Source organism: Bufo bufo, chromosome 1 (genome assembly GCF_905171765.1).
Source record: "Bufo bufo chromosome 1, aBufBuf1.1, whole genome shotgun sequence".
NCBI classification, from domain to species: domain Eukaryota; kingdom Metazoa; phylum Chordata; class Amphibia; order Anura; family Bufonidae; genus Bufo; species Bufo bufo.
In genome coordinates this window covers 350,929,946-350,949,765 of record NC_053389.1, presented here as the reverse complement: position 1 = coordinate 350,949,765, position 19,820 = coordinate 350,929,946, and the positions used below count along the sequence as shown (strand labels likewise).

At 43.0% G+C, this 19,820-nt stretch overlaps 1 protein-coding gene across 2 annotated transcripts in view; it reads left to right on the top strand.

Annotated features, from left to right (window-relative positions):
* Nucleotides 1-19,820, top strand: part of DOCK2 (dedicator of cytokinesis 2) — a 1,232,183-nt gene that overhangs the window by 989,359 nt on the left and 223,004 nt on the right. The window lies entirely within an intron of this gene.

Sequence of the window (19,820 nt, the reverse complement as noted above, 5' to 3'; positions counted from 1 at the left end):
GTGTTTACACACCATCTGCCCCCGTTAGGTGACAATTGTTGGAAGCTTTCTAATATGAAAAAGCATAACACATGTTTTAAAATTTGTAAACATGATGTTTGTTAACACCAAACACACTGGGAACTTAAAGTGGCCCAGGAAAAAAACTAAAAGTGGCCCCAATGTTGTAAGTGGGTTACATAAGGCAGGGCAACACAAGTAGATGTGGCCAATACAAGTTGGCAGGGTCGGTAATGCCATACCATCCCAAAGAACCAAATACCACAATGCAGCAAAAAATAGCTCCCCAGAAGCTTGTCCCTCTATGGTTGCCATCAGTAGCTGCCACGTTCAGTCCTCCTATCCTCCAGTTGTCTCCAATTAAGATATGGGGCAGGGGACTTAGTAGATAAGATGTGGGCCATAGCACCAAACCAGCCCTACCTTTAGAATGCTGCCTGGCTTTTAATAAGGACTCTTATAGTGCCCCCAGTAGTATGTACCCAGCCAGCAGCAGTGAGGAGGGCTCAAGTGGCCCTATGGGCCAGTCCACCCCTGGGTAACAGTCAATTCAGTTTTTACCCACAGCTATATATGTCAGTGTCACTCTGGCATTATTTGCTATTGCTGTCATTCTGTTCAAGAGTTTAGGGAGGGGGAAAAGGACATAAAATATTTTCATAAAAAAATTGGAGTCTTAGGAGACTAGAGAGTGTTATATATCGAATTGATTTGTGCACAAAACTGACTTTTTTAATAATTTGCTGAATCGGACACAAAGCAAATTTCAAGAAGTTACCTCCATAGTTCCTTCTGAGATGCAATCTTTTACATAACAATTCCTTACATACCACTCCAGTTAAGGGGTGCACTTAAATCAAATTTCTTCTGCAATGTTTGCACTACAAGCTACATAATCGTATGGCAATAACAAGAAAGCATTTAAGCCCAGTCAAATTCTAAAATTAACACTCCCTCTTTTAACTGCTCAGCAATCTCAGGGGTTTACTGGCAGGACTGCAACTAGCTCTTTCAGCGGAGTACAACAATGGCTGGGTGAGGCCGGTATACATGTCTATTCTGCACAAGGTACGGACAAGTCCTGTGGGATCCCTGCCTGGTTCATTTTAATGATTGTGAGCTTGTCCACATTGGCTGTGGAAAGGCGGCTGACCTTGTCTGTGATAACCCCCTCCTGCCGTGCTAAACAAACGCTCAGACAATACACTGGCTGCAGGGAAGGCCAGCACCTCCATGGTGTAAAGAGCAAGCTCAGGCCATGTGCCCAATTTGGAGGGCCAGAAGTTGAAGGGGGCAGACCCATCATTCAGTACGTGTAGGCGTCCACGATCCAATTGGATATCTTCCCTATCAACTTTCAATGTTCTTTTATGCGCCTACCATGGTGATCACGGGTAACAGGGAATCAGTATTCCATGATAGAGAGGGAGCCTGAGAAAGGGATACCACATCCAAGGGAGATCAATGGATGAAATGTGGGACAAGTTATTAAAGCGGAAGAATCGAATGAAAGGAGGGGGCGCACGTCAATTACCCTCTCCCGAATCTTAAGATGCCCTGTTATTGGAATGAGTAATAAAAAATTACAGGGAATGTCACTGTGGTATTTTGGATTAGGACACGTTATACAGGAGAGGCCCTGCTGCCGCTTTGTTGACTCTAGATAACTTCTGCCTGATCACACGTCCCAGTGACGGCCACAATCTAATTGGATATGTTCCCTATCAACATTTGATGCTCTTTTATGCTCCTACCATGGTGATCATGGGTAACGGAGAATCAGGGTTCCATGCCAGAGAGGGAGCCTAAGAAAAGGATACCACATCCAAGGGAGGTCAATGGCTGATATGTGATCGGGTGGAAATGTGGGACAAGTTATTAAATTAAATTCAGCACATGCGCCAGGCAAGGGATGTGCCTCAAACCGGCTAGGCCCAGAGCTGCTATGAGATTTCGCCCATTATCGCACACCACCAGGCCGGGCTTGAGGCTCACTGGCACCAACCACTCATTAGTCTGTTATTCCATTCCCATCCACAGCTCCTGTGCGGTGTGGGTTTTGTCCCTCAAACAGATAAGTTTCAAAACTAGAGATGGGAAAGTGACCTATTGAACCTTTGAGGGACTCAAACATAGTCATTTTTTAATATCTCTGGTCGTAGGCACATTCTGCACTGGCTAAGGCCGGATTCAACCTCCGTGGACCAGTGCGGTCACAGAGATATCAAACAGTATGTTCTTGTGCCCTTGGAAGGCTAAAAAGCCAGCTTTAAGCTGTCCTGGAGAATCACAAGCCCCAGCAGAGTCAAGTTTGGCTTTGTTAGACTTGTAAAATCATAAGGCTCATTAATACATGAATGTCATATTTAGTGGTTCCAGAGAACTGTGGGCTCAGCCAGAATAAGGACATTCTGGGCTGACCTTAGCTGGGTCATAAACCTTGCTGACACCTCATCGACCTTGCACACACGTTCGTACCATTGGTCGGCAGAACTGCAGGTGCTGTTTTAGAACTGGTATAAGATGCTGTCAGGTCATTGTATGGCAACCCTGCCTTGCCTTAACACCTGGATTTGTATCGCATTCTGATTGTCAGTGCTCAAGGTCCACTGATATTATACCAATCGGATTGCACAGCGGCTTTAAAGACTGAAACAGAGGAACTTAAGTATACTTTTCATCCATTATCCCTTTTATTTTAAATGTTGTGAATTACTATTACCTTGAATTATTACTATTATATAGAATAATCATTTTTCTGTAAATGTATGCACTGTTTTTCCTTTCACCTTTTATTAAAAGATTGAAAAATCTTATTTGCTAAGTCTTCCATTTTCTAAGCAAATGAATTAACAAATCCTGTCTCTGAAGAGAGTAACATAACCATTTTGTGTGAGAAAGGTCATTTTGATTGTTGCTTGGCTGAACGATTGCGATCGATCAGCAAGCGGGAGCTGGTTCATTCCTCTGTGTGAGGGTGAGTGACCGGTAGTCGGTTTGTGTGCCGTTAAAACACGTGTGGCAGTATACCGAATTGTATCTATAAAGGGTTAACCGGAAGTTAACCACCACTTGTCACATGCGGTATCCGTCTGTGTACAGGTATGTTCGTGACATACTCTACTGCAGCTCGTGCTTTGCACCTAGATGCCTGGTCATGCAGGTTGTGCTCAGGTTTAGAACGTGCCTTGCTTCAGGCTCTGATTGCACAGCGTGCAAACCACTCGTGTCTTGTCGTTAGCACATTGTCTGAAGAACTGCCACACCAGGGAACTCCTTGGAGCTGGTTTTGGTGTGCTCGGTCCCTTGGTGCAGTGGGCTGTAGCAGGCGTACTCTCTAGGGGACGGCCGCTCCTCTTTTGCACCCTGCTCCCTCTTTAGCTGTGCTGGTGGCTCTGTGCGACCACCGCCTCTTCCTCCGAACTACACAGGTCACTCGCATGACCTTGATTCCATATGGGGTCGAGGACCTCATCGTCCTCCACTTCATCTTCCACCCAGCCCTCACCCCTGCCCTCCTTGTCGGTCTGCACACTGCAGAAAGCCACAGCAGTTGGCACCTGTGTTTCGTCATCATCCAAGACATGCTGCGGTGGTCCTCCCATGTACTCATCCTGAATAAGTGGTTAGCCATCGGTGCACTCAATCTCTTCCACTTCTGGGGCAGGGCTATGTGGATGGCCCTGGGAAACCCTGCTAGCAGAGTCATCAAAAACCAGAAGAGACTGCTGCATGACTTGGGGCTCAGACTGCTTGGCTGATTTTGAAGGGGGTGAGGTGAAAGACTGATGGCCATGGGCTACAGTTGCCAACTCTGATCTTTCAGCAGGGGACTGGGTGGGAAACAGTGTGAAGGAACTGGAGGCACTGTCAGCCACCCAATCTACTATTGCCTGTACTTGTTCTGGCCTCACCATTCGTAGAGCCGCATTCGGGCCTACTAAACGCTGAAGGCTCTGTCGCCTACGCGCACCTGAGGAAGGTGTTTCCTTTGGGCGTGTAGCTGGCAAAGATCGACCACGTCCTCTCCCTGCAACAGGAGCTCCACCAACACCAGCAGCACCACGACCAGGGCCACGTCACTTATTTGACGCTCTCCTCATTTTTTGCGGTCACCCACTGAAGTAACAGACGTTTTTACAAAATTTAGTTCCCTGTCAGCAATGCAGAGCAAAGGTTTTTCAATGGCAAAAATGGGCTAATGTCATCCACCAATGGAACAGACAAATTTTAGAAATTTAAGTCCCTGTCACCTATGCAGAGCAGGTGTTTTTAAACAGCAAAAATGGGTTAATGTCATCCACCAATGGAACAGACACATTTTTTAAAATTATTTCCCTGTCTGCTATGTAGAGCAGGGTATTAAAACAGCAAAAAAAAAAGGTTTAATGTCACCCAACAATGTAACAGAATTATTATTTTTTATTATTTCCCTGTCTGGTATGTAGAACAGGGGTATAAAACACCCACCAATGCAAATATGTCAACCCCTGAACTCACAGACGGATTAACTATATTATTGTCCCTGGCACATATGCAGTTGCTGGTGTACTTCACACAAAAATTGGTTTGTCGCCCACCTAACTAACAGAAGGATTAAGTATTAATTTATTAATATTTATTTTAGATGTTGCATTGCGCCCACCAAAAAATTGCTGTAGGAAGGTCAGCCACAGAATGAACAGACAGATAAATTATCTTTCTGTGTTCGGGGTGTAAAAATTATGTATTGCACATGTTCCCTGGCTGGACAATTGTGTACCTGGCCTATGTTGCTGCGGGAGCCAACCCTCCAAGCCACTTGTGAATGACTGGCCTGATAAATGTGGAAATGTCACCCCACAATCCTACAGATGGATTTACTGTATTTATTTGCCTGGCTGTCAGATATGCAGCGCAGGCCGCAAAGGTACTTTATGGCCAAAAAAAGGTTATTTTTTTCACCCACAGTAAAACAGATGGATTTACTGATTTTATTTCACAATCACATTTGCAGTGCAGGCCGCAAAGGTACTTTATGGCCAAAAAAAAGGTTATTTTTTTCACCCACAGTAAAACAGATGGATTTACTGATTTTATTTCACAATCACATTTGCAGTGCAGGCCGCAAAGGTACTTTATGGCCAAAAAGTGTGCTTTTTTCAAACGACAATGTAACAGCAGTATTTAACAGTTTTATTGGACTGTCAGAAATGCAGCGCAGGCCGCAAATGTACTATCTAGCACAAGAAGTGAGTTTTTTTCAAACGACAATGTAACAGCAGTATTTAAAAAAATTTTTTGACTGTCAGAAATGCATCGAAGGCCGCAAATGTACTATATAGCACAAAAAGGGTGTTTTTTTCAAACAAAAATATAACAGCAGTATTTAATGGTTGTATTGGACTGTCAGAAATGCAGCGCAGGCCGCAAATGTACTATCTAGCACAAAAAGGGTGTTTTTTTCAAACAAAAATATAACAGCAGTATTTAACGGTTTAATTGGATTGTCAGAAATGCAGTGCAGATCGCAAAGGTACTTTATGGAAAAAATAAGATTTTTTCACCCACAGTGAAACAGATGGATTTACAGATTTTATTTCACAATCAGATTTGCAGTGCAGGCCGCAAAGGTACTTTATGGAGGGAAAAAAAGTGTTTTTTTTACCCACAATGTCCCAGTTGTATTCAAAGATTATATTTCACTATCAGATTTGCAGTGCAGGCCACAAAGGTACTTTATGGAAAAAATATATATGATTTTATCACCCACAATTAAGCAGATGGATTTATCTGATTTTCTTTCACTATCACAAATGCAGTGCAGGGCGCAAATGTACTTTTTAGCAAAATAATATTAATTTCTCCCTCCAGAATCTAACAGAGGGATTTACTGAATTGATTACACTCACATATGCAGCACAGGGGTACTTTACAGATTTTTTTTTCAATATGTCACCCCCTGGGTGTCACGACGGACAGGATACAAGATACACAGAAAATAAACAAACAAGTGTCTAGGCAAGAAGCTGGGGATAAAGGTCACCTCCTGACAAATCCCAACCAGCTCTCCCTAGACTTCTATGCCCACGTTCAGACCCTGAAGGTGAGAATAACGTGTCCTCGTGCCTAGGCTGAAGATTCCCTAAAATCACTAAGATGGTGAAAGGGGGAAAGAGGCAGCCTGCTCCCTCAGGACCTGGAGGGGGCAGGCGTCTCTCTAACAGCCTAGACAGACAACCACAAGAAAACAAAAACCAACTTATCTTTTACTGAGCAGGAACAGCAAATCCTTCCTTCCTTCCTTCCTTCCTTCCTTCCTCTGAGCCAGACAGAAGCTATAACCTGCACAGGACACTGGGAGTGGGCGTAATTTAAACTCAAACCAACGACCCCACCCAGTGCACCTGAAGGGAGGCGGATATAGCTCAACTCCAAAACAAAAACAAAAGGCTACACACGTGATGCTAACCTGGCAGACTTCCGCACATAGCCTGAGCAGGGCATGACAGTACCCCCCCTTCTACGGTGACCTCCGGACACCCGGCCCAACTTTATCCGGGTGGGATCTGTGAAAAGCCCTCACCAGTCGGCTGGCACTAACATCCACAGCCGGAACCCACATCCTCTCCTCAGGGCCGTATCTCCTCCAGTGTACCAGGTACTGAAGGGAACCCCAAAGAACTCTTGAGTCGAGAACCCTGGAGATCTGGAACTCTAAATTTCCATCAACCAGAACAGGGGGAGGAGGCAATGGCGATGGTTCCACCGGTTTCACATATTTCTTCAGTAAAGACTTGTGGAACACATCATGGATCCTCCAAGTCTGCGGAAGATCCAGACAAAACGCTACTGGATTGACCACCGCAGATATTTTGTAAGGTCCAATAAATCTTGGACCGAGTTTCCAAGATGGTACTCTCAGTTTAATATTTTTAGTAGATAACCACACCAGATCACCCACACACAGGTCCAGACCAGTCATACGTCTCTTGTCAGCCATTCGCTTATACCTCTCACCCATCTTCTCCAAATTCACTTGGATCCTCCGCCCGATAGAAGACAAGGCAGAAGAAAATATCTCTTCCTCTGGCATCCCAGAGGAACTAGTCCCAGAAAAGGTACCAAACTGAGGATAAAAACCGTATGCGCCAAAAAATGGCGACTTACCCGTGGACTCCTGCCTACGGTTATTCAAAGCAAACTCTGCTAGGGACGAGAATGAGTACCAGTCCTCCTGATTCTCAGCCACAAAGCACCTGAAGTAGGTCTCCAGGTTTTGATTAGTACGCTCTGTCTGCCCATTCGACTGCGGATGAAAAGCCGAAGAGAACGAAAGTTGAATGCCAAGCCGAGAGCAGAATGCCCTCCAAAACCTGGAGACAAACTGCGTGCCCCTATCAGAAACCACATCCAAGGGAATGCCATGCAATTTCACGATATTATCAACAAAAATCTAAGCAAGAGTCTTGCCATTGGGCAGACTGGCGAACGATACAAAGTGAGCCATTTTACTAAAACGGTCAACAACTCCAAAATTACTGTTTTCCCGGAGGAACTCGGCAGATCTGTAAGAAAGTCCATAGACAAGTGTGTCCAAGGACGAGACGGAATAGACAAAGGAAGAAGTGAACCAGCAGGTCGAGTATGAGTAACCTTTGACCGTGCACAGGTTTCACAAGCTGCTACGTAATCCTCAACACTCTTACGTAACCTGGGCCACCAGGACCTCCGGGACACAAGATCAAAGGTGGACTTACCACCAGGATGTCCAGCAAGGACAGTATCGTGATGTTCCTTGAATACCTTGTATCGCAGTCCATCAGGAAAAAACAACCTCCCTGGGGGACAAGAACCAGGAGCCCCCTCCTGGGCTCCCAACACCTCCATCTCCAATTCGGGGTACAGAGCGGAGACCACCACCCCATCAGCCAAAATCGGAGCAGGATCCTCTGAATCACATCCCCCAGGAAAACTGCGAGACAACGCATCTGCCTTGACGTTTTTAACCCCCGGGCGAAAAGTAACCACAAAATTGAACCTGGTAAAGAACAGTGACCATCTGGCCTGTCCAGGATTCAGACGCTTGGCAGATTGCAGGTAAGACAAATTCTTATGATCCGTATATACTGTAACAGGATGAGACGCCCCCTCCAACCAGTGACGCCATTCCTCAAAGGCCAATTTGATGGCCAGCAATTCCCTATCTCCTACATCATAATTCCTCTCTGCGACCGAGAGCTTCTTGGAAAAAAAAGCACACGGAACCCATTTGCCAGGAGATGAACCCTGCGACAGCACTGCTCCAACTCCCACTTCTGATGCATCAACCTTCACCACGAATGGCTGAGACACATCGGGCTGCACCAGAATGGGAGCAGATGCAAAACATTCCTTAATAGCCGAAAAGGCCTGCACTGCCTCATCCGACGAGACAGAGACGTCGGCGCCCTTCTTAGTCATATCGGTCAGAGGTTTTACAATGGTAGAATAGGTTAAGATAAATTTTCTATAATAATTAGTAAACCCCAAAAACCTCATCAAAGCTTTCTGATTCTCCAGTCGGTCCCATTCCAGAACCGCCCGGACCTTTTCAGGGTCCATACGAAAACCAGAGTCAGAAAGCAGATATCCCTGAAACGGAAGCTCCTGCACAGAAAACACACATTTCTCCAATTTGGCATATAATTTATTCTCCCGAAGGATCGTCAGAACCTGTCTCACTTGATCCTGATGGGTCTTCAGATCAGGAGAGTAAATCAGAATGTCATCCAAGTAAACTACCACATACCTCCCCACAAAATGATGGAAAATGTCATTGACGAATCGCTGAAATACCGCTGGCGCGTTAGTTAACCCAAAAGGCATAACCAGATTCTCGAAATGACCCTCGTGCATGTTGAAGGCCGTTTTCCACTCATCCCCTTCCTTGATTCTGATCAGATTGTAGGCCCCTCTTAAATTCGACTTGGAGAACACCTTGGCTCCAACAATCTGATCAAAAAGATCGGAGATCAAAGGAAGGGGATACGGATCCCGGACCGTAATACGGTTCAATTCCCGGAAATCTAAACAAGGTCTCAGCGATCCATCCTTTTTCTTTACAAAGAATAAACCCACTGCCACCAGAGACTTAGATGGCCTAATATGACCTTTTGCCAAACTCTCGGCAATATACTTTCGCATGACCTCTCTTTCAGGTTGAGAAAGATGGTAAAGCCGAGACTTTGGCAACTTAGCCCCTGGGATGAGATTAACTGGACAATCATAGTCATGATGAGGGGGCATTTCCTGACCCCCACCCTCCGAAAAGACATCCACAAAATCTGAGAGATACTGAGGTAAAGCCGTAGTAGACACACCAGAGATAGATGTGCCAAGACAATTGTCCGAACAAAATTCACTCCAACCAATGATCTGTCTTGCTTGCCAATCTATAATTGGGTTATGTTTTGTCAACCACGGTAACCCTAAGACTATAGGAGCGGGCAAGTCCTTCATGACAAAACAAGACATGAGCTCAACATGTGAATCACCCTTAACAGAATACCATGAGCAATATGAGTGAGACTCCTTTGAGAAAGAAAGGAAGAATCAATTGCAAAAACCGGAATCTATCTTTCTAAAATGCAAGTACTTAGACCCAGATTTTGAAGAAAAAGAAAATAAATAAGGTTTACCCCAGCACCACAGTCAATGAATACTTCAACAACAAAAAATTCTTGAGTCTAGCGCCACCATAGCTGGAAGGAGAAAACAAGTATTATAGGGAGCTTGCATACCTGCTTGCTCCACCATCCCGTTCACACTACCAAGAGTCAGGGATGTTTTTTTTTCTTTAAGTAAACATCTTTGTGATTCTTTCTCATCAACATGCGGTTTAACAAAAGGACAAGCAAAAATAAAATGACCACTTTTTCCACAGTAATAACATAGTTTATGCAACCTCCTAAAGTTCCTACTACCAGAACGGAAAGATACCTGACCCAGCTGCATAGGTTCATCCCCTACCCCAGAGTTACATGTCATATCACCCTGGGGAGCAGGTAAGACAAAACCACTCACAGAAGGGATCCCTTGCGCGGAGGGAACCTTACACCTCTCTCTAATACGTCTATCTAACCGTACTGCCAAAGACATAGCATTCTCCAATGTATCCGGATACTCATGAAAAGCAAGGGCATCTTTTAATCTCTCAGATAACCCCTGACAAAACTGACTACATAACGCGGGGTCATTCCACTCTGACTCGGTAGCCCATCTCCTAAACTCAACGCAGTAAGCCTCTGCAGTATGTTCACCTTGTAATAAATTACGCAATTTAGATTCCGCCATCGAGACCCGATCTGAATCATCATAAATGAATCCCAAGGCTTTAAAAAATTCTTTCACCGACCGGAGGGCCAGAGAACCGGACGGCAGAGAAAAGGTCCAGGATTGCGCGTCCCCTTTAACCCCTTAAGGACTCAGCCCTATTTCACCTTAAGGACTTGGCCATTTTTTGCAAATCTGACCAGTGTCACTTTAAGTGCTGATAACTTTAAAACGCTTTGACTTATCCAGGCCATTCTGAGATTGTTTTTTTGTCACATATTGTACTTCATGACACTGGTAAAATGAAGTAAAAAAAAATCATTTTTATTTATAAAAAAATACCAAATTTACCAAAAATTTGTAAAAAATAGAAAATTTCCAAGTTTCAATTTCTCTACTTCTATAATACATAGTAATACCTACAAAAATAGTTATTACTTTACATTCCCCATATGTATACTTCATGTTTGGATCAATTTGGGAATGATATTTTATTTTTGGGGGATGTTACAAGGCCTAGAAGTTTTGAAGCAAATCTTGAAATTTTTCAGAAATTTTCAAAAACCCACTTTTTCGGAACCAGTTCAGGTCTGAAGTCACTTTGTGAGGCTTACATAATAGAAACCACCCAAAAATGACCCCATTCTAGAAACTACACCCCTCAAGGTATTCAAAACTGATTTCACAAACGTCGTTAACCTTTTAGGTGTTCCACAAGAGTTAATGGCAAATGGTGATAAAATTTCAGAATTTAGATTTTTGGGCAAATTTTCCATTTTAATCCATTTTTTCCAGTAACAAAGCAAGGGTTAACAGCCAAACAAAATGCTAAATTTATTGCCCCGATTCTGTAGTTTGGAGAAACACCCCATATGTGCCGTAAACTACTGTACGGGCACACAGTAGGACGTAGAGGGAAAGGTGCGCCGTATGGTTTTTGGAAGGCAGATTTTGCTGGACTGTTTTTTTTGACACCATGTCCCATTTGAAGCCCCCCTGATGCAACCCTAGAGTAGAAACTCCATAAAAGTGACCCCATCTAAGAAACTACACCCCTCAAGGTATTCAAAACTGATTTTACAAACTTTGTTAACCCTTTAGGTTTTGCAAAAGATTTAATGGAAAATAGAGACACAATTTCAAAATTTTACTTTTTTGGCAGATTTTCCATTTTAATATTTTTTTTTCCAGTTACAAAGCAAGGGTTAACAGCCAAACAAAACTCATTATTTATGGCCCTGATTCTGTAGTTTACACAAACACCCCATATGTGGTCGTAAACTGCTGTACGGGCACACAGCAGGGCGCAGAAGGAAAGGAATGCCATATGGTTTTTGGAAGGCAGATTTTGCTGGACTGTTTTTTTTTACACCATGTCCCATTTGAAGCCCCCCTGATGCACCCCTAGAGTATAAACTCCAAAAAAGTGACCCCATTTTAGAAACTACGGGATAGGGTGCCAGTTTTGTTGGTACTAGTTTAGGGTACATATGATTTTTGGTTGCTCTATATTACACTTTTTGTGAGGCAAGATAACAAGAAATAGCTTTTTTGGCACAGTTTTTTTTTTTTGGTTATTTACAACATTCATCTGACAGGTTAGATCATGTGGTATTTTTATATAGCAGGTTGTCACGGACGCGGCGATACCTAATATATATACAATTTTTTGTATTTATGTAAGTTTTACACAATGATTTCATTTTTGAAACAAAAAAAATCATGTTTTAGTGTCTCCATAGTCTGAGAGCCATATTTTTTTCAGTTTTTGGGCAATTATCTTAGGTATGGTCTCATTTTTTGTGGGATGAGATGATGGTTTGATTGGCACTATTTTGGGGTGCATATGACTTTTTGATCGCTTACTATTACACTTTTTGTGACGTAAGATGACAAAAAAAGGCTTTTTTTACACCTAACTAACAGACGGATAAAACTTATTTTTCTGTGTCACTGGGCTCAGGGCAGGGTACAAAAATGTCCACACGCAAAAAAAAAAAAATCGCTGTAGATCACAGAGTTAACAACAAGTTCTGACATCAGATAGATTCTTTCCTGTTCTCTCCCTCACAGCAGCAGCATCCTATCCCTACAACTAGTAAGAGCTGAGTGACGTGCGGCACTAGGTGACTCCAGCTTATATAGAGGCTGAGTCACATACTGCACTGGCCAATCACAGCCATGCCATTAGTAGGCATGTCTGTGATGGCTTCTAAGGGCACACAAGTTAAACGCTTATTGATTGGCTGCCCTGCAGCCTTTCAAAAAGGACCATTAAATTGCCGAACACCGAACTCGAACCCAAACTTTTACTGAAATGTTCGGGTTCGGGGTCAAAATATCCTAAAGTTCGGTACTAACCTGAACTTTACAGTTCGGGTTCGCTCAACCCTAAATGGCAATAGTGCAATAACTGAATTAAAAATATTCATAATCATAAATAATACATTATTTTTATTTAGAAAGAAAGAAAAATAGATGTGAAGGCCATGATACTGGTTTTGTAAGGTTCTTTGAATGTTCTTACCTGACTTATGATTAAAAAACGTATCTAACATTAGTACTGTTGTACAAGGTTTTGTAATTAATTCAATGAGCTATCTGGCATTGGTCAGTATATATACTGTGTATATATATATATATATATATTTAAGTTTGGGCCTGATTGCGAAAATTATTGCTCTTTTTTAATCAAGTATTGTATTTCTATCTTCTGAAAATATGGGGAGTGGTACTGCGGTACTTCACTTTCTAAGGGCCCTTTCACACTTGCGTTCTTTTCTTCCGGCATAGAGTTCCGTCGTCGGGGCTCTATGCCGGAAGAATCCTGATCAGGATTTTCCCCATGCATTCTGAATGGAGAGAAATCCGTTCAGGATGCATCAGGATGCCTTCAGGATTTTTGGCCGGAGCAAAAAGCGCAGCATGCTGCAGTATTTTCTCCGGCCAAAAAACGTTTTCCGGAACTGAACACTTAGCCGCAAGGCCGGATCCGGAATTAATGCCCATTGAAAGGCATTAATCCGGATCCGGCCTTAAGCTAAACGTCGTTTCGGCGCATTGCCGGATCCGACGTTTAGCTTTTTCTGAATGGTTACCATGGCTGCCAAGACGCTAAAGTCCTGTCAGCCATGATAAAGTGTAGTGGGGAGCGGGGGAGCAGTATAGTTACCGTCCGTGCGGCTCCCCGGGCGCTCCAGAGTGACGTCAGGGCGCCCCACGCTCATGGATGACATGTCGCATGGATACGTCATCCATGCACATGGGGCGCTCTGACGTCATTCTGGAGCGCCCCGGGAGCCGCACGGACGGTAAGTATACTGCTCCCCCGCTCCCCACTTCTACTATGGCAGCCAGGACTTTAATAGCGTCCTGGGTGCCATAGTAACACTGAACGCATTTTGAAGACGGATCCGTCTTCAAATGCTTTCAGTTCACTTGCGTTTTTCCGGATCCGGCGTGTAATTCCGGCAAATGGAGTACACGCCGGATCCGGACAACGCAAGTGTGAAAGAGCCCTAAGGCTAGTTTTACATATCCTCAGGGTCATTTTGGGACATTTGGTTGTAATGCTTTAACAGAAATGTGCATGTGTAAAGCTAGCCTAATGATGCTTTTGTTTAGTATAGTACATATTACTTCACATGATTCTAAAACTGCAGAATAGCCTCTAATGGCTGTCTGTAGTGGTTATCTGACTGCTGCAGAAATGTCTTTAATTTTTATTTGCCTTGTATTATCTTTTACAAACAGACATGATCAGTGGTTATTGTAATGACAGTACATTAGCTTAATTACTACTTTACGATAACATACAGTAATTAGGAAGGCATATATGTCCACATGTTTATTTAGCATAGAAACTAAGTATTCAACTATTTCTTCTTGTCCACCTCGTTAAACAAAGAAAACATTTACACAAGGCACTTTGTCACCACGTACTTCATTAAATTTAACTTTATAGCCTATTCAGTATGATTTATGAGACCTGGGTGAAGACTAATTGAGAAGATAGGAAAGGCATACACATACTAAATTAATATTCAAAGGAATCTCTAGAGAGCTGTCCCTTGTCTTTATTTATGTGAGAGAAAATAATTATTTTGTGCCCTTTGCATAAAAAATAAAAATAAATATAAAGGTGGTAATATTCATACAGAGCACACAAAAATAATTATTTCATAACAAATCTAGCTATTTTTAATACACATACACAAAAATACCCAGGACAAACAAATGTAGAGGTCTATTTGTGTGTTTCCGCGCTGGCCTATATGTGCTGAACACAGGAGGGGCCGATGTATATATAAGGCAGTAATCACTGCCCCCTGGTTTGGTACCACCCGCATCACGTCATACATCTCTGTACAGCACTTTCATGTAGGTGCTGAACACAGCAGGAGTGGCCAGCCACAGGTTGGTGAAGCAGGAGCAGCTGAGCCAAATACATAGGTAAGTGTGACGGGATCAGCTCTCCTCTCCACTGCTGAGTGCAGGGCACAGTGGCATGAATTTGGATGAGATGGCTTCCTTCTGATATTGATGGCCTATTCTGAGGATAGGTTATCAATAACATCAAACTTCACAACCTCTTTAACCCCTTATGGACCGGGCTCATTTTCACCTTAAGGACCAGGCCATTTTTTGCAAATCTGACCAGTGTCACTTTATTCGTGAATAACTTTAAAACGCTTTTACTTATCCAGGCCATTCTGAGATAGTATTTTCGTCACATATTGTACTTCATGACAATGGTAAAATGGAGCTAAAAAAAAAAAAAATTTTATGTATAAAAATAAATTTGCCAAAACTATAATACATAGTAATACTTCCAAAAATAGTTATTACTTTACATTCCCCATATGTCTACTTCGTGTTTGGATCATTTTGGGAATGCCATTATATTTTTGGGGGATGTTACAAGACTTCGAAGTTTAGAAGCAAATCTTGAAATTTTTCTGAAATTTTCAAAAACCCATTTTAGAAGGACCAGTTCAGGTCTGAAGTCACTTTGTGAGGCTTACATCATAGAAACTACCCAAAAACCCATCTAAGAAACTACACCCCTCAAGGTATTCAAAACTGATTTTAAAAACTGTGTTAACCCTTTAGGTGTTCCACAAGAGTTATTGGCAAATGGAGATGAAGTTTAAGAATTTAAATTCTTTGGCACATTTTCCATTTGAATCCATTTTTTACAGTAACAAATCAAGGGTTAACAGCTAAACAAAACTCAATATTTATTGACCTGATTCATTAGTTTGCAGAAAGACCCCATATGTGGTCGTAAACTACTGTACGGGCACACAGCAGGGTGTTGAGAGAAAGGAGCGCCATGTGGTTTTTGGAAGTCAGATTTTGCTGGACTGTTTATTTACACCATGTCCCATTTGAAGCCCCCCTGATGCACCCCTAGAGTAGAAACTCCATAAAAGTGACCCCATTTTGGAAACTATGGGATAAGGTGGCAGTTTTCTTGGGACTATTTTTAGGGTACATCTGATTTTTGGTTGCTCTATATTACATTTTTGTGAGGCAAGGTTACCAAAGATAGAAATTCTGAAATTTCATCTCCATTTGCCATAAACTGTTGAGGAACACATAAAGGGTTAATAAAGTTTGTAAAATCAGATTTGAATACCTTGAGGGGTGTAGTTTCTTAGATGGGGTCACTTTTATGGAGTTTCTACTCTAGGGGTGCATCAGGGTTTCTTCAAATGGGACATGGTGCCAAAAAAAAAGGCCATCAAAATCTGCCTTCCAGAAACCATAGGGCGTTCCTTTCCTTCTGCGCCCTGCCGTTTGGTCATACAGCAGTTTACAACAACATATGGGGTGTTTCGGTAAACTGCAGAATCAGGGTAATAAATATAAAGTTTTATTTGGCTGTTAACCCTTGCTTTGTTACTGGAAAAAATTGGAAATTTGCCCAAAAATAGCTGTTTTGGCACCATTTTTTTTTTTTTTTTTTTTACCGTGTTCATCTGAGGGGTTAGGTCATGGGGTATTTTTATAGAGCAAATTCTTACGGACGCGGCGATACCTAATATGTCAACTTTTTTAAGTTATTTAGGTTTTACACTATATTATCCTTTTTTAAACAAAAAAAAAAAACATTTTAGTATCTCTATAGTCTAAGAGTAAGTATTTTATTTTTTATTTTAGCCGATTGTATTACGTAGGGGCTCATATTTTGTGGGATGAGAGGACGGTTTTATTAGCACTATTTTGGGGGGCATATGACTTTTTGATTGCTTGCTATTACACTTTTAGTGATGTAAGGTGACAAAAAACTACCTCCAAAAACTAACTCCAAGCTGGAGCACCCCTGGGGGGTCTAGGGTCACACAGCTGAGTGCTGTGGACCCCAGACACCCGATCCGGGTGCTAAACCACAATAAATAAATAAAAATCCCTAACTCTCCCTCACTATCCCTGCCTAATCTACTTCTCCCTACCTCTCTCTCACTGTCCCTAATATGCTGCTTTGTGCTGATGGCACAAAATACTTACTTTATGGTCTCTGCAGCCTGAGGCCCCTCTCTATCCCTGCTCCAGGAACCTGTATGAGCGGGGAGAGGAGCTCCGGCAATTCAAATCTGCCCCTCCGTCCGCCCACCTGCCCAGCCAGTCAGAAGCGATCCTGAGAGGTGGTGTGACCGCCACCTATCAGGATCTAAGGACGGTGATTGGTGGTGTATTATCACACCACCGATCACCGTCCTATTCCGGGTTATCCGGTCACCAGAAACCCGAATAACCCGGAAATGCAGCAAACCACAGGTCACGGGGCCCCCCCTGGGCATTGTATCAAGGTGCCTGCTGAATGATTTGAGCAGGCACCTTGATGGAACTACACAGGGTGTACAGGTACGCCCTGTGTCCTTAAGTACCAGGACATCAGGGCGTACCTGTACATTGTAGTTCACTATGTCACAGGCTGCTTTACACACTCGCTTTAGTAGCTCTGGCGTACTGGCTACAGTGGTTCTGTGTAGGTTGGTTTCTATGAGCTAAGTGTAGTTGTGAATTGTGGCTTTTATTTGTCTCCCTGTGTCCTTCACTGTTCGGTTCCCTATTGTCATGGTTTATGTACGCTGTGTAGGCTGGCTGCCCTTTCACTCGTACTGGCTATGGTAGATTCTGTGTATGCCAGTTGTTTGTTTAGGCGTGCTGGCTGCCGTGGGTGACCTATTGTGTGAACTGTCCCCTGTGTTGTTCCCTGCTGGATTCTGGTTACTCCTGGTTTGTGTGGGGTTGGCGTTCCATGTTCTGTTCTGGGTGTGTCTGCTAGGTGGTCAGATGACCTTGTTACCTTGCTTTATTATTCTGGTGAGCTGTAGGTTTGGGCAGTCTGTCTCCAGCTTCGCTGGGTGCAGGATTTATGCACCTGACCTGGGATTATTCCATCTGCCCTGTCTGTGTGGTCACCTAGTGAGACATCAAGGTCACCTTGTCTGGTTCTGTGTCTTGTAGTGCAGCTCTGCCTATGACCGCCATACATCTGTTCTGCATGGGGTCCAGATATGTGTGCGTGCCTGGTGGTACATCCAAGAAGCAGGATTTTTCTACTAAGTGGTGTCTGAGCAGTGTGACGCAAGTGTATAAAACAAGCAAGTATCCATACTGTTTCAATAGTCCATAACAGCCCCCACTTGGAAACTTGATTGTAGGCTATCCCTAAAGCCCAGCAAATCCACTGGGCATACCCTTCGTATCCTCTTCACCTGCAGTGGCGACAATTTATCTCTAATAGTTAAGCTCCCGGTTTCAGGGCTTATGGTAGTACCCCGGGATTCATCTTACCCTATCTCTTGACGGCATCATAGTTGGAGGGGGGGGGGATTCGTGTTGAATGGCATTTCCTTCTGTTCTTCCTCATCGTAGAGAAGCATGATAGACAAGTAAGGCTACTTTCACACTCGCGTTTGGTGCGGATCCGTCATGGATCTGCACAAACGCATCTGTTCAGATAATACAACTGCATGCATCCGTTCAGAATGGATCCATTTGTATTATTTTTAACATAGCCAAAACGGATCCATCTTGAACAGCATTGAAAGTCCATGGCTGACGGATCCGTTTTCTATTGTGCCATATTGTGTCAGTTTCGTCAGACGGACACCGAAATGCTGCAAACAGCAGTCTATGAGATAGAAAAGGCAAAAGTGCAAAGGAATGCTACTCCCAAGATAAAATAGGCGCGCATTCACACTTGAAGGTGCCACTCCCTCAAGCAAATACTACATAAACAAAAAAAATCTAAGAAAAAACAAAGATAAAAACATCCTGCATGGTATAATATAAAAATGTGTGGATGTCCCTGGCCATATTATTGAAGAAAATCACATAAATAAGATAATAATGCACTTAATAAAGTAAATGCAAGCATTATATATGGACAAAGTCCTCACTCTGATATGATAAAATCTGAGACACTTAGCCAATATATTTTGATCAAAACAAATTTGTGCCCGCCTAGCAAGCGCCAAGGTTGTATGTGCGGGGTCTGCGCTCCTGAACATAGGTAGGTTTAGCGTAGGATCCGCCTGACCTGAGACCACCTTGACGCTTGGTAGGCAGGCACAGATGTGTGAGTACTTTGTCCATATATAATGCTTGCATCTACTTTATTAAGTGTATTATTTTCTTATTTCTGTGATTTTCTTCAATAATATGGCCAGGGACATCCGCACATTTATATATCATACCGTGCAGGATGTTTTTATCTTATTTTTTTCTGTTATTTTTTTTGTTTATGTAGTATATGCTTGAGGGGGTGGCACCTTCAAGTGTGAATGCTCTCTTATTTTATCTTGGGAGTAGCATTCCATTGCACTTTTGCACTTCCTATTTCTTAGACCGCCTTGATTAGGTGGTACTTATAGGTGTGCTTGCTCCACCTCCCATTGGTTGCTTGATGCTCATGGAGGTGACTAAGAGCAGCAGACCATATGTGCGGGGTCTGCGCTCCTGAACATAGAAGCCCAATGGCTTAGGTAGGTTCAGCGTAGGACCTGCCTGACCTGAGACCACCTTGGTGCTTGCTAGGCGGGCACAGATATGTTTTGATCAAAATATATTGGCAAAGTTTCTCAGATTTTATCATATCAGAGTAAGGACTTTGTCCATATATAATGCTTGCAACTACATTATTAAGCACATTATTATCTTCTTTCTGTGATTTTCTTCAATAATATGGCCAGGGACATCCGCACATTTATATACCATACCGTGCAGGATGTTTTTATCTTAGTTTTTTCTGTAATTTTTTTTACCACCAAATGATCCCACATCTGCACTACCATGGGATAAATGAAAAGGGTACTGAGAACTTTATTGGGAATGCTCATTTCTACAACATGTGGCTTACCATTTGGTGTGGGTGTGTTATCTTTGGCCCTACGGTACAAGATGTGTCTAGGAATAGCATTTATGTCAATTTTAGAGTGTGGTACTATAAAGGTGGCAGGAGTAAGCCTGGCAATGGTGCACAGTCCTGTGACATTCTCGGATAACCATTTGTA